At 45.0% G+C, this 14,856-nt stretch overlaps 1 non-coding gene across 1 annotated transcript; it reads left to right on the top strand.

Moving 5' to 3' along the window:
* Window positions 1-3,098: 3,098 nt before the first annotated feature.
* On the top strand, window positions 3,099-3,256 carry LOC146076252 (U1 spliceosomal RNA). Its single transcript, XR_014473730.1, has one exon. It is a non-coding gene; the product is annotated as a U1 spliceosomal RNA (small nuclear RNA).
* The last annotated feature ends 11,600 nt before the right edge of the window (window positions 3,257-14,856 follow it).

The following is a 14,856-nucleotide window of genomic DNA, read 5'->3' as shown; positions in this document are numbered from 1 at the left end:
CAATTCATAATGGTGTTGAATATATATTACATCGAATAAAAATTATTCATGTCCAACATGCGTATCAAAGCCAGATGGGGATATTCACAAACTTACGGTTTCGCATCATAATTCATATTAAATGGATACTGTATTGAAAGCAAAATGTACATACCAGAAATGGTAAATATAAATGAACACCTCTCCAGCTGGTGAAAACCGCTAAACCGACTGGTATGTTAATCGTTTGCATATTACATTATAACACCTGGGTGATTCAGACTACCGGTCCCATGTTTCTTATTCTTACTCTCTCTTAGAGTTCGCTTTTCACGCTAAAGATCACCAGTCCTCTTTCTTTCTTTCTTTCTTTCTTTCTTTCTTTCTTTCTTTCTTTCTTTCTTTCTTTCTTTCTTTCTTTCTTTCTTTCTTTCTTTCGTATGTTCCTTCCTCCCGTCCTATTTGTTCTTTATCATTGGATATAAAACATTACCCATTTACGGCATTGTTTCACCATTATAGATCTCGGTGCATTACCCCTGAAGAAGTCCCCAAGGGATGAAACGGGTAGGATTTTCTAGACCAATACACACCTAAGGTCAAATCAGGAATCAATACACCTATGTGAAAATATCTACTGGGAAACTTCTGTATATTGTTCAGAATAAATGTATTTTATACTTTTTTTACCGTTTGGAATAAACATATTCTATTTTTAAATATGAATCTGTTGTTGGTGAAACACATTATATATATATATATATATATATATATATATATATATATATATATATATATAGACAGTGGTCGAGGTCCGTCATTCCCCCTCGCTACCTAGGTGCCTTTTCGGTTACAGTAGATGGAAGATAGCAATCAAGCAGCGGCACTCAGTAGGTTTTTTCAAAAACGTGTATATGTTTCACAATACACGTTTTTGAGAAAACCTACTGAGTGCCGCTGCTTGATTGCTATCATATATATATATATATATATATATATATATATATATATATATATATATATATATAGACAATTGGTTGGTGTCATTTTCTGATGAAAAATCTTTAATAGGATTGAAACGTCAAGCTACACCACCAGCCTCTGTGAGTTTCTTTCTACACCGTGAGTGCCGCCCAAATCCCCAATCTCTCTCTCTCTCTATATCTAAATCTAAATCTAAATCTAAATCTAAATCTATATATATATATATATATATATATATATATATATATCTCATGTAGGATACCAAACCAAGGTCAGGAATCAACACGGCACTGCGGTGAAAAAGTGGCTCTTTTTATTGTATCATGGCCTCAACGGCTCTTTTCGGGGTCATTACCCCTTTCTCAAGAGGGACACAGACAGGGGCGGATTTTGGGGTGAGGGCGCCCCTAGGCACAACAATAATGTTTGCAAACCCCCCACCTAATTGTATTATTTTTATTGATTACTTATAAGCCCTCATTTGATAATAGCCAATATAATGGATTTATAAAAAAAAAGCCATGTTCTTCATGTGACATGTTCTTTTATTATGAATACATATTTACTAAGTAGGACAGTTTACAGGGGAAGTATCTGCATGTCCTATCCATTTACACTCTATTTAAGATGGAATATAGTACAGTACAGTGGATATTTTGCAGTTATTGGTACATTTTGGGCTGACAGTACTATCACAGGCATCCAAGTGCCGCCCCCAAAACATGTGCTGCCCCTAGGCAAGTGCCTAATGGGAAATTCAGCTCTGGATACAAATACAATCCTCAAATTCAAACATACCTTAAATAGACAGGGTCAATTGGCATCATCTTCTCCCCTCTGCTCCTGAACACACAGAACACGCACCTGTGTACTGGACGCCCACTGGTGACGCACCCGGCTCTCACCCGCTACAACGTCACCATGGTAACCCACATACGCGATTCATGTCCGGACTCAGGGTACGTAGCAATGGCAGTGAGCGTCATCAGACTGTGCCGGCATGTGACGCTGCAAGCAGCTCTCACCTGCGACTCCGTCACTATGGCAACACTCGTCCGAAAGACGCAACTGCATAGCTACTGGGGCAGTAGACTCCTATAGGGTAATTAACCCTATCACAAAAATAGCATAAAACCACATGTAATATAAACATAAACATTCACAGGCGGCTAACATTGGTAGACAACTCCGGATCTCACAGAGTCATCACCATAGCAACACCATACTATGTGAAGTGAGGGCCAGCGGATACTGAATGCAATAAACAGCACTGCTCACAACAGAGCCGTTGCATCAGCTGCACCACCCCCAACCCACATAGATACATTATAAACCAAACATTAATATAGAAAAACAATGTGCATAAAGACATATAAATGGAAAGGACAAACAATTTAGTACCGGAAAAGGCTCAATAATCACAGTTAGAAACTAATTGAATCTAAAGATACCCCCATAATCTCATGATGAGTTACATAAAAGTACTCCATACAATTCTCTCATTGAGGCCATTGTGGGCTACGGTATTTAATCGATAGATCCAAGTGGCTTCAAGTTTAAGTAGCCTTTTAACACGATGACCACCCCGATTCGATGGTGGTATATGGTCTATGATCAAATACCGTAGTGACTCCAATGGGTGGCATAAATATCGAAAATGCACAGTAACCAGCTGATTTTTTGCCAGCCAGGGCAGCTTTAATTGCTGACCTGTGCATGGCCATACATTCTTTGAACTTTCTAGAAGTCATGCCTATATAATAAAGCCCACAAGGGCATATTATTATTTATTTATTTATTTATTAGCAGTTTCTTATATAGCGCACACAGATTCCGCAGCGCTTTACAGAGAGAATATTTGAACATTCACATCAGTCCCTGCCCCAGTGGAGCTTACAATCTATATTCCCTACCACATGTACACGCATTCATTCTAGGGTTAATTTTGTTTGGATCCAATTAGCCTACCAGTATATTTTTGGATTGTGGGAGGAAACCGGAGTACCCGGAGGAAACCCACGCAAGTACGGGGAGAATATACAAACTCCGCACAGTTAGGGCCATGGTGGGGATAGAACCCGTGACCTCAGCGCTGTGAGGCAGTAATGCTAACCATTACCCCATCCGTACTGCCCATACTTACCTGGCAGGGGAGATACCATGATCACGAAGGTGGTTCACCCAGGGCGAGGCTCACCCATTGCACTCCGGGTGTGTTGACCCCTGCGATTTCCCCAAATGCGGGAAACTCGACTGCATAATTTGTGGTATGGCATAGACTACAAATTGTGTATCACAGGTAAGAACGTGCCTAATCTGAAACATCTTGGATGAATGGGGATGTTTGAATTTATCGGCTGCAATCAATAACGTACGTGTAGCACACAGTGGGCATTTATAGCACCCGGGTTTTTTGAACACAGTATTGGGAGGGGCTGTAGCCTCGAACCCAGAGATATCAGTGTGAACCAGAATATCTCTCAGGTTTCGGCCCCAGGTATAGCACATAAGGGGCCTTAAATTCTTAAAGCCAGGGAAACTCTGGTCAGTTGTTATAATTGGCCAAAGAGCTCTGCTAGCAATCGGTACCACAGCGCTCGATGTATCATAGCGTTTTGTAAATGGGAATGTTTTATCTGTTTTTCTAATAGAAGGTACCAATAAATCCATCCTATTAAGTTTAAGGGCACGGGCCTTAGAGGCCAACAATTTGTCCAAGACATACCCGTGGCTTCGGAATTTCTCTACAATAAGATCAAGTTTAACATGTACTTTAGTAGGATCACTACATATTCGTCTGGCACGTACCATCTGCGAATATGGCAGGCCATTCTTAAGCGGAGGGGGGTGATGACTACTTGCCAACAAAAGTGTGTTCCTATCAGTTGGCTTTCTGAACACAGAGGTCGAGAGGACTCCTTGGTCCAAAGATACCGAAACATCTAAAAAGTCAATCGATGTTGCACTCCATTTGTGCGTAAACTTAATTGGTGTGTCAGCATCATTAATTTCTTCCATCATAGTCAAAAATAACTCCTCCCCACCGTTCCAGAACATAAACAGGTCATCAATGTATCTACAGAACGTCCGGATGTGCTGCCCAAATCGATGATGAAAGAATAACTCATTTTCAAAATTTAACATGAAAACATTGGCATACACCGGGGCGACCGCCGCCCCCATTGCACACCCGGACGTCTGCAGATACATTTGACCGTCAAATAGAAAATAATTTTTAGTTAGCAATTCCAGGTACAGTGGAATATTAAATTCAAAATTGGTCACATTGCTAAGAAATTCCTGCATAGCAGCAAGTCCCAAATTATGTGGAATGGACGTATATAAACTACAAGGTAGAAACGTCCATAACACACACATAATTGTGTGCTTTTGTAAGTCCTCAGCTGATTCTAAGCGATTTAGGAAACTGGTTGTATTTTTAAGAAAAGATGGCTGTACAGTAACATGAGGCTGGATCAACATGTCCAGAAGCTGTGATACCGGTTGATATAAGCTCCCCCTGGCAGAAAAAACTGGTTTGCCAGGGGGGTTGTGTAGGTCTTTATGCACTTTCGGAATTGTATATAACACCGGTATCACAGGGTCCCTGACTTTTAAAGCAGTAGCACATTTAGACTCAAGCAAACCTTTTAACACTGCCTGATCAATGATCTCAAACAATTCCTGCTGATAAGCTCTCGTAGGATCACAAGATAATTTACAATAGACATTTTGATCTGCCAGCTGGTGATAGATTTCAGATCTATAAACATCAATGTCCTGTATCACTATCCAGCCCCCCTTATCGGCGGGGCGTATAGTGATACTGGTGTCCTTACTTAACAATTTAAGAGCATTCTGTTCAGATCTAGGGGCTTATTTATCAACTAATATCAGGGTTGCCTACCCTCCCGGAATGGCCGGGAGGGTCCCGGAAATCATGTCCCCCTCCCGGGCCCCCGGAAAGGGGGGCAACCCTCCCGCATTAACCCCAATCCCCCGCGATCCGCCCCTCGGCGGGGGGGGGGGGGGGTCCGTGAGTAAAATGACGCGATCACTGTAAGCACGCCCCCAACAGGGAAGCCCGTCTGTGGCTCCGCCCCCAATCTGTCTCTTAAGCTCCCGGCAATAGCCCCGCCCCCCTGTGTAACGGAGCTGGCTGCCCTCTCCCGGAAGGCAGCCAGCAAAAGTCGGCAAGTATGACTAATATTTGCGGCTAACCGCAAATATTAAGTTTCACCTAAATGTATCAAAGGGGGACCGCAGCAGGGATCTCCGATCCCTGCTGCGATCCTCCCTGCAGCGCTGCCGGCCGCATCCCCCATAGGTTTCTATGGGGGATGCGAAGCTGCCCGATGTATCAACATCGGGCAGCCCGGCATCGCAGCCCTGGGCTATCGCCATTCTGGGATGGCGATAGCCCATTGTAGCCTATGGCTACACATCGCACTGCCCGAGCAGGGCAGTGCGGTAAGAGGGGTCGGCGGGGGTCAGCGCATAACCGCGCATGCAATGCGATGTCGGGCGATGTCACCGCCCCGGCATCGCATTCCAATGATAAATGCGCCCCCTAGACAGATTATGATGCACCTTATGCTCAGCAGAATTGAACCGGACCATGGAATCATTAAGCAAATGTGTATATGATTTAATCGATGCAATAGTGCTAGAAGGATCAAATTTCGATAACCGTTGCCGGCGAATAAATGCACTCTTAATGCTAGAGTCACATGTTTCTACTGAATTCTGGAATATATTTAGTTTTTTTTTATAGAAACCAAATCCAACATTCACATATTTTACATTGATATAGATTTGGTTCTTGAAATAAGGCAGGCCTCAGAGCCTTATGGAGCCATAAATAAGTAGCTGTTGATACTGTTATTATTATTTTATTACTACTATTAATAATTTATTTATATAGAGTAGGCATACATTATTTATATAGAGTAGTGCTTTACTAGAAAATTCATGGAACGAGTGAGTAACTTCAAGTTGCTCATATACTGTACCCTTGTGATGCTTCATACTTATGAAGATGCCAGGAATGTTGTCTTTACTGCCAGAATCACAATTATAAGGGCTAAAATGAGGGAAGACAGCCCTGGCATGTGCCATTACTTATTATGAGGATTCTGAGAAACTATTAACAAAGATTGATGTGGATTGGTTAGAAAAAGGGGCAGATTTATGTGAGATGGTAATTGAATGAATCACCCACCTGATAATATCTGCGCCTTAGTGCATATGAAGCCTACTGTGCCTAGATGGATTATGGAAGGAATCATTTTATTCAGTCTGGAGACAACACTTCAGTTGACTTGTGAGGGTTGGCAATGGCTGCCATGCAGATTAGGGTCTTTGTCTGATTTTTTGATTACTATACTGGAGTCATTGCAGAGATCACATCCGTGTAATAAAGGAATTGCAGATAATAGATCACTTGCAGATAATAGATCACTATCATTAATGTAAACGGTACTGCTTTCCTAGCACGGCGCCCGTCTCATTGATTGTATGCCTTAAGTTTAAGGTACTTAAGGCATACAATCAACGCGATGGACCCGATTTTTTAATCTCATGGATCTTATGCATCCATAAGATGCATGAGATCCATGAGATAAAAAATCGTGAGCCCCCAATAACCATTGTTAACGCCACCAGCACTATCAACGCCAACCCAAAGCGTGGCGAGCGCAGCGAGCCCGCGAGGGGCAGCGGTACGCGTCCTCCGACCCTTTCATACCCCCACTATCCACGTGGGCGTGGAGTTGAATTTATATAGTGTGGCGAGCGCAGCGAGCCACCGAGCCGGAAGCGTGGTGAGCGCAGCGAGCCCCGCGAGGGGACGCGGACTACTTTACATGTATTCCGCGTCCGCTCGCCACGCTTCGGGCTCGGTGGCTTGCTGCGCTTGCCACACTATATAAAATCAACTCCATGCCGCAGTGGATAGTGGGGGTATGAAAAGGTCGGAGGACGCGTACCGCCGCCCCTCGCGGGCTCGCTGCGCTCGCCACGCTTCTGGTTGGCGTCAATAGTGGGGTGGCGTTAACAATTGGTGGGCCATTTCACCCATGAGGGGGGGTTAGCAATTAAAATTGGGGTTTTGGGGCCTTTTTACATTGATTCCAATGTAAAAATCTCGTTGATTGCGTCGATTGCATCATCTCATGCGTCTTATGCCGCACAAACATATAAGATGCATGAGATGCTTGAGATATCAGCCCCACACATACAATCTAGATCGTGGGCACCATGCTAGGAAAGCAGTACCATGTAAACCCATACAAATCAGTGCCTGAGATAGATTTGGGTGTCTTATTAGCTTTAGGAGTTTCCCCTGTGGTCTTAGCCACTTTAAGGGACAGGAGCTGGGATGTATACTGGCATGGTAGACCATAATTTTATAAGTATTGTGGCTTACTTCAGTTTCTAGGTTATTGCTTGATACAGACTTTGCATCTGTCTCCCAAGCTGCCTGGATGTTGCTGCCAAAAGCTGCTTGCATCTACACGCACGCAAAATCGCATGCAATTTTATAGGGTGCAATGACATTTACTTTACTATACACTTCTATGAGATGCAATGAGATTCAGGCACCCCCCACTATCCACGCCACCCCAAAGCGTGGTGAGCAGCGGCGGAATGCGTCCTCCCGACTTTTTCATACCCCCACTATCCACGTCGGCGAGCACAGTGAGCCCCGCGAGGGGACGCGGAATACATGTAAAGTAATCCGCGTCCCCTCTCCATGCTTTGGGCTCGCCACACTATATAAAATCAACTCCATGCCGACGTGGATAGTGGGGGTATGATAAGGTCGGAAGGACGCGTTCCGCTGCACTCGCCACGCTTCGGGGTGGCGTGGATAGTGGTGGGGGGGGGGGGGTGCCTAAAACCTCATTGCATGTCATACAAGTGTATAGTACATTTAATGGCATCGCACCCTATAAAATCACATGCAATTTTGCGTGAGGTGCGATCGCATGTGATGCGATTCGATCCGCCGGGGCCAAAAGAGCAGTGAATAAATGACATAGGAAAATCGCATTGCATGGCTTGGCATCGCATGGCACTAAAACGGCCCATGCGATGCGATGCAATTTCCCTACGCTAGCGTAAGTATGCTAATTGGGCGCCCTGCAAATACACAAGTACCCATAATAGTACCCTAGTTAATTTTTTGTTTTTTGTCATAGTTGTTATTATACCTCATAGTAGTGCCCTGGTTTATATGATGTCACACTGTAAGGCTACCAGTACACATTGTGCCACATATTAATTCACATTGTGACATATTACAGTGCCCTGTTCATACCGTACCACTCAGTGGCGTAATAATTTATGTGCCCCCCACGCCGATAATTAAGCAGCGCCCCCCACCCCCTGCGCAGATTTACCTGTCTACTATATGGGGGCGGACATTTTATGATGGTCCATCTCCATAGCATCAATTGAAGCCAGGTGGGGAGCTGGGACCACCACAGCGAATACAGGTAGATCTGTGGGTGTGTGGCGGCGGCATTACAATAGCCCCACAGCCCCCCGGCACCCACAGTTACACAGAGCCTCCAAGCTACCGCGGGGGCTGCGGGGCTATTGTTACACCACTGGTACCACTACCTATGGTGCCATGACCATAACTGGTCAATTCGTAATTCTCTAGCATATGTCTGACTATGGGGAGCATTCAATTAGTAAAAAAACTCCACAGATTTTCCCTATTCAATTGCGGCTGTTTTCGGACAGATTTTTCTACTGATGCAGTTTCCCGTATATGTAAAAATGGTGGAAAATAGTGAGAAATTTAACCAATTTCGACTAAAATGAATTACTCAAAGATACATGTGTTTTACAACCATGGTGATTTTCCGACTCTGAGAAAACTTGTCAATAACTAAATACCACCTAAGAAGTAACAATATTTAATAGTGACATCATAGCTCACTTGAGATGTTTAATGGTGCTAGAAAGATATTGAACCATTTAGAATTTTCAGAATTTCTGTATTAATGTGTTCATATTGCCCCGTACATAAGGGGTGATGGGAGCATTGTGCTGAGTGATCACTCAGCACAGATCGCTCAGTACACAACGCTGCAGCAGCAATGCGTGCTGAGCGATCTGTCACTGCCCGTATTCTCAATAGAGAGAACATGGGCGATGACTAGATTTATGCTGCATGCAGTGTAAATGCGTTGCGTGGAACCTCGCATTGCTGTCGCAGGGGGCCATACACAAGGAGCAATCCATGCTGCATTTCAATGTAATCTAGTCAGATAGTTTAAAAATGGGGCAGTGTAAAAAATATGGATAAAGAGGACCAAATTCATATAGCACACAACAGTCTCTCGCTATCTATCTATCTTCATCTCTCTCTCTGCCCCCATTCCTCTCTCTACTCTCTCCCCATATATCTCCCCCTCCCCTCTTATTTCTCTCTGTGTGGCATTATGTGGTTAAGGTGCATTTGTACTATATTGCATATCATGTTTACTGTGTGGCATAATGTGCTATAAAGGGCATAACTACTATGTGGCATACCATGTATAAGTGGTACTATTATGTGGTGTGATGTGGATAAATGGAGTTTATCCACATAAAGGGGGGTGGTGGCGGCGCACCAAATTACTTGCTTGTCACAGGTGACAGGAATCCAAGTTTGGGCCCTGTGTTGCTACACACAGTACATAGCCGGCCCTAGGCATAGTCATACTAGGCAATTGGGGCAGCCAATTGTCTCCGCCAATGAAATGAACATTGACCACCCCGGTGATCGGTGCTGCAGCTGCCTTAGCACTACACACACTGCTTGGGCTCCTCTATGGCCATTATACTTAGCTCCTGAGAGGAGAGGGGTGAGGGTGGGAGGGTGTAAGGGAGAGAGGTATGCCGAAGACTGATTTGCCTTCAGTGACGCTGCATTAGCCTGGTGTGGCTGTCTGTCTGTCAAACAGCTTGATAGGTGCAACTGGGGCAGTGGCGTAACAATAGCGCCGAAGACCAGTGGCGGGGAGTCGCTAAGTAATGTGGGTGCCGGGGTCTGCAGGGGCTATTGTTACGCTGCTGTGACCTGCCTTATCCCGCCGTTGCGTCTGTGGCCAGGAGTCCGGACCCACAGATCCCTGCGCTCCTCCAGTTTTTGAGAATGCTAGAGGAGACAGCGGTGGCCTCCTCTAGCATCCTTAAAAACGGTCTGCTGTAAGGGGGCGGCCATTTTTTGAGGGACAATTTGTAATAAGGAGCCGAAACGCAGACAAAGTAGATCTGCGGGTTCCGGCCACAGAGTGTCGTGGACAGGTAAGACAGGGAGGGCGGACGGGTAAAACAGGATGGGCGGGACTAAATTTACTGGAGAGGGCGCAAAATTTGGTGCTACGCCACTGAGCTGGGAACAAGGGACATGACATTTGGAGACCAGCTAGTGGACTGGAGCCTGAAGACAAATAAGGATGACTACACTAGGTATATTTATAAAATTCACTCCAATGTGTTTGAGGAACGACAGGCTGATAATAACCAGAAATCAGGGCCCAATGAATGCCAAGGTTATGATCTCAGTCTAAAACGCTGCAGTCTATGGTCTTTATTCAGATCTGAACGCAGTACAAATTTGTTTGGAAAATTGGCAAAACCATGTGCACTGCAGGAGTGGCAGATGTAACATGCGCAGAGAGAGTTAGATTTGTGTGAGTTATTTTGTTTCTGTGCAGAGTAAATACCGGCTGCATTATTTTTACACTGCAATTTAGATTTTAGTTTTACTGCAATCAGATCTGAATGAGGGTCAATAAACATTCCCACTATATGCTGTATGGAACAGCATTCCTTTATCCTTCTTACATCTCTAACAAAGAGAATACACACTAGGGGAACACTTCTGAATGATAGCTGGACCGTGGTACCATCTCACCATCACTTTATACGGTACTTGTGGAGTATCACGGCTCCCATCGTATGGCATCGTATGCCATATGTAGTGGCATACGATGGCATACGATGCGATACGATTTTTACCGATTTTTGAGCTTTTTTGCTCAAAAATCGTATGCCATCGCATCCCCATCATATGGCATCGTATGCCATATGTAGTGGCATACGATGGCATATGATGCGATATGATTTTTACCGATTTTTGAGCATTTTTGCTCAAAAATCGTATGCGATCGCATCGGATGCCATACGATGGCATCCGATGTGGTGCAATGCGATGGCACCCGATTTTGCACTGAAATGCATCAGAATGCATTGAAATGTGTATTAAACTAGTGAAATGCCCCCAAATGCCCTTTTTCATAGTGCACCACCCCCACTATCAACGTCAACCCGAAGCGTGGCGAGCGCAGCGAGCCCGCGAAGGGGTGGCGGTACGCGTCCTACGACCCTTTCATACCCCCACTATCCACGTCGGCGTGGAGTTGAGAATAGAATAGTGTGGCGAGCACAGCAAGCCACCGAGCCCGAAGCGTGGCGAGCGCAGCGAGCCCCGCGAGGGGACGCGGATACCTGTGAAGCCCGCGAGGGGACGCGTATAGCTGTGAAGGTATCCGCGTCCGCTCGCCACGCTTCGGGCTCGGTGGCTCGCTGCGCTCGCCACACTATTCTATTCTCAACTCCACGCCGACGTGGATAGTGGGGGTATGAAAAGGTCGTAGGACGCGTACCGCCGCCCCTCGCGGGCTCGCTGCGCTCGCCATGCTTCGGGTTGACGTTGATAGTGGGGGTGGTGCACTATGAAAAATGGCATTGGGGGCATTTCACAAGTTGGTACTCTTTACCTAGAAAGGCGCCAGCGATTGAAATCGCGGTCGTCGGGGGTAAAAATCGCGGGCATCGCGGGTAAATCGGGATGGCCGCGATGACCGCGATGACCGCGATTTTCCCATAGGGAACAATGTTAAAAAGGCTGATTGACCGCGATTTGACTGTTAAATGCCTCAATGGACCCGATTTGGCCCTAGGAATCAATGTTAAATGGGCCACAGAGCCCAAATAAGCACAATTAACCCTTAAATGTCCCCCCCAATTTTTAACGCCACCCCACGATCCACGCGAACCCGAAGCGTGGCGAGCGCAGCGAGCCCGCGAGGGGCGGCGGTACGCGTCCTCCGACCTTTTCATGCCCTACTATCCACTAGGGCGTGGAGTGAGAATATAATAGTGTGGCGAGCGCAGCGAGCCACCGAGCCCGAAGCGTGGCGAGCGCAGTGAGCCCCGCGAGGGGACGCGGATACCTTCACAGTTATACGCGTCCCCTCGCGGGCTTCACAGGTGTCCGTGGCGATGCCGACACCTGTGAAGCCCGCGAGGGGACGCGTCTACCTGTGAAGGTATCCGCGTCCGCTCGCCACGCTTCGGGCTCGGTGGCTCGCTGCGCTCGCCACACTATTATATTCTCACTCCACGCCCTAGTGGATAGTAGGGCATGAAAAGGTCGGAGGACGCGTACCGCCGCCCCTCGCGGGCTCGCTGCGCTCGCCACGCTTCGGGTTCGCGTGGATCGTGGGGTGGCGTTAAAAATTGGGGGGGACATTTAAGGGTTAATGGGCTCTGTGGCCCATTTAACATTGATTTCTATGGCCAAATCGGGGCCATTGAGCCATTTAACAGTAAAATCGGGTCCATCGCGCCTTTTAACATTGATTCCTATGGGAAATCGGTAGCATCGCGTCGCGGGCATCGCGGGTACATTTATGGCTGGCCGCGACGCGACCGACACGATTTCCATGTTTAACATGGGTTTCAATGGGAAATCGCGGGCATCGCGTCGGTCGCGTCGCGGCCAGACATAAATGTACCCGCGATGCCCGCGACGGGCGCCCTTCTAGGTAAAGAGTACCCACAAGTTTAATACACATTTCAATGCATTCTGATGCATTTCAGTGCAAAATCGGGTGCGATCGCATGCGATGCGATTTTTAGAATACAATCAGCATACGATGAGGGTCGTGGGAGCCGTGATACTCCACAAGTACCCTTTATACTGTTTTTCAATGACATCTAGGCTAGAGGATAGGTATATCAACAACAGATAGGTATATCTTATTCCAGTTAAACTGAATGTCCGTGGTCTCCATATCTTTCCCATTACACCTGAAATGGCAGATTAATGATTAAAAGGTTTTGATAAATAGTGGAGATGACCTGTTGGGGGGCAGCGACATAATTATACATAGACCCTTATTCTGGTTCACTTGCAAAGGCAAATTCCTCTTCAAATGGACAAAACCATGTGCACTGCAGGTGGTGCAGATGTAATTTGTGCAGAGAAAATTAGATGTGGGTGAGTTATTTTGTTTCTATTCAGGGAAAATACTGACTGCTTTATTTTTACACTGCAAAATAGATGTCACTTTGAAGTAAAATCCCATCCAAAACTATTTCTCTCTGCACATGTTACATCTGCCCCCCCTGCAGTGCAGATGATTTTTGTACATTTGAGAAGGAATTTGCCTTTGCAAGTGAACCAGAATAAGGGCCATAGACTCAAAGAGAGTAGGTATGCTGAATAATACCTGGTCCAACAAAGAGGAAGCAAAATGGCATGTTTGTATATAGAACCAGTGATCTTGCATAGACAAGTCTGCCTCAGATGATAATGTATCGAGGGACTTATAAATACCTACCACCAAAACCCAGCTTCCCAGTCCATTAAAACTGAAAGGAAATGTTAAAGTGTTCTCTTATGGAAATTCAAAAAAAATATAATAAAGGATTTCTAAAAAAAAAATAAAAAAATATATATATCTATATCTATATCTATATATAGATAGATAGAAAGAATATAAATAAAAAGTGTGAGTGAAGTGCAAAAATTGTGTTTAAAAGTGTGTGCCATACCCATCCAGGGACTGACAGTATAATATTGTTGAGCTGTGATTTATGGGCCTTATTCTGGTTCACTCGCAGAGGCAAATTCCTTCTCAAATGGACAAATCCATGTGCACTGCAGGTGGGGCAGATGTAACTTGTGCAGATAGAATTCGATTTGGGTGGGGTTTTTCTTCAAAGTGAGATCTATATTGCAGTGTAGAAATAAAGCAGTCAGTATTTACCCTGCACGGAAACAAAATAACTCACCCACATAGGCTTGCACAGCACATTTTATTAGGGGGTGCACCACCTAATGTACATGTCTAACAACACCCATTGGGTGCGTCTAACACCACCAATCAGACGTGTCTACCATCATCATCTATTGGCACTCACTAAAATATAAAAGTCTCTCAGCCACAACATAATCTCCTGCATATTTCAGTCAGTTTTTTATCTTCTTATTACTCTCTGTAACAGTTCATGCAAATAAAGTAAAAAACATATATGGATGACACAGTTATGTAGTGACACTACAATGGTCGAGTACAATTAACAATGCAAAACACACATAATTGAACGATGGGCTCTTCTTTTAATAGAATACAGTTCTAAAAAGCAAAAGTCTTTGGTAAATATATTGCTGGTTGCTAGTGGCAGGGAGGTGTTTATACAGGCAGGCACAGCATTAGGGGGTGCCTGTGCACCCCTAACACCCTATGTGCGCACACCTATGCTCACCCAAATCTAAATCTCTCTGCACATGTTACATCTGCGCCCCCCCTGCAGTGCACATGGTTTTGTCCATTTGTTATGTATCACTGTATTGGAAAATAAATAATTATGTGTTACAATATGTCAAACATATCTGTGTCTATGTTGCATTTATTTATTCATTCACACAGTTATCAGACTTCAGTTTCAGCAGCTCAAAAAACTATTACATGGATAATGTAACCACTAGTGTTGCTAGTCAGAATGTATCATGTTCTAATATGTATCCACAAATTACAATAGGGGAAATGAGTCAGGCTTGCTGTTCAAATATGCTCAGAGGCAAAAAGGTTTATTTACTAA

This window comes from Crinia signifera, chromosome 4 (assembly GCF_055691185.1).
Source record: "Crinia signifera chromosome 4, ASM5569118v1, whole genome shotgun sequence".
NCBI classification, from domain to species: domain Eukaryota; kingdom Metazoa; phylum Chordata; class Amphibia; order Anura; family Myobatrachidae; genus Crinia; species Crinia signifera.
Note: the sequence above shows the minus strand (reverse complement) of the source record. Positions and strands in the feature narration are given on the sequence as shown.